The following is a 1,969-nucleotide window of genomic DNA, read 5'->3' as shown; positions in this document are numbered from 1 at the left end:
AAATTAAAAAAAAAAAAATGTTCAAAAAAAAAAAAAAATTTTTTTAGAAATTCTCTTCGGACATTTTCCTTTCTTCTTTAAAGAAATTTTTTTTTTTTTAAATTTTATTTATAAAAAATGCTTTCACCATTCGTCGTGTTTACTCTTACTCGAAAAATTATCATTATTATTATCATTATTATTATTATTTCTTCGTCTTCCTAATTTGACCACAATCGCAATTGACTCGACTACAAACTATTATAGGTAAAAAAAAAATTATTTCCGGTTTTCAATTGACGGTTGATTGAAGCTTATTCTTCTCTCTCTCTCTCTCTCTCTCACTCTCTCTCTCTTTTCATTTTTAATATATTCGTTCGTTATTTTCCGTTAAAAAAAAGTCACGTGACGAAATTTAAAAAATTTTTTCTAAATGAATTTAGAGTAAAAGTTTTTTTAATATAAAAAATTTGGATTTTCCGATTGCGTAATCATTAAAAAAAAAAAATTCAAACCGGATTTAAAGTAGTTTAAAAAAAAATTAATAACAAATTAATAAATAAACTAAATAATAATACATATATTTATTTATTTGTTAATTAATAAATAAAACTAACAAAAGGTGTGTCCGTTATGTAAATGAATAATTTTGTTTATATTGAATTTTGATTCCGTTTTAAAAGTAAAAGTTTTCCTTTCGGCTCCCTTTTTTTTTTTCTTTCTTATTAGGCACCTCAAAAAAAAAATTTAATTATTATTATTATCATTATTATTATTATTATCGATAATTAATTTATTTATTCGCAAAATTATTAATTTATAAAAACGTAGAAAAGTAAAAATTAAATAAATTTTTCTTTTTTTTTTTTAAATAAAAATATTTTGTCTACGAGTAAAAGTTAATAAATTTTTATTTTTTATAATAATAATAATAATAATTTTTTTAATAATACGATCATCTCAAACACGTACGAATAAGTAATAAAAATAATGATAATAATGATGTTGAAAACAATTAAAAAGTAAATTAAATTTTTTCATTTATTTATTTATTAATTTTTTTTTTTTTTTTTTTTTAGGTTTCGTAGAACAAAATGGCGACGTAGAATTAAAATTTTTAAAATTTAGAACAACCAAAAGTAAGTATCAAAACTTTAATTATTAATTAATAATATACTTATTAATAACAAAATTTATAATCGAGATTTTTAAAAGTAAAACCAGAAGAAAATTTTTTTATGTACCCATAAAAGAAAAGAAAGGAAAAAATTATTTTAAATGTCGAATAAATAAATAAAAAAATAAATATTTAATAATATAAATTAATTCGTTTTCACATCTTGGATTTAATAATAATAATAATAATGATAATTAATATTAATTAAAATCAACTATTCATTAATTACATAAATTAATTTATTTAATAACGTTAAATAATACGAAAAGAGATTAAACGCGTTTAATAATAATTTTTTTATTTTTTATTTTATTAGTAATAATAAATAATAAATAATAATAAAACTAGAATTTGACCTTTTCACCAACCGATTTGACCTTTCGAAATCGAATCCATTTATTTATTCCTCAATAAAAAAAAAAAAAAAGTCATCAAATACAACCCGGAAAAACAAAAAACAAAAAAAATTGTAATTATTGTAATTTGACCAAAAAAAAAAAAAATTTTTTTATATTACATACTGTCCATTTTTTTTTTTTTGTAGGTGAAAAAATGAAAAAGTTCAAGGTTTGAGTATTAAAATAATAGTAATAATAATAATAATAATAATAATAATAATAATGGTAATAATTTTTTTGCGTTTAACAACAACAACAACAACGAGAGTTGATAAAATTCGAGTTTACGCAAGTAAAAAAAAAATAAATAAATAAATAAAAATTAATGAAAATTAAAGGGAGAGAGAGAGAAACTAAAAAAATAATTAATTAATTATAATAAAAACAAACAAACAAACAAACAAACAACAAACAG

Source organism: Pediculus humanus, genomic scaffold (assembly GCF_000006295.1).
Source record: "Pediculus humanus corporis 1103172107691 genomic scaffold, whole genome shotgun sequence".
Lineage (NCBI taxonomy): Eukaryota > Metazoa > Arthropoda > Insecta > Psocodea > Pediculidae > Pediculus > Pediculus humanus.
The sequence above is the reverse complement of the archived record's forward strand: the minus strand, read 5'-3'. Positions refer to the sequence as shown.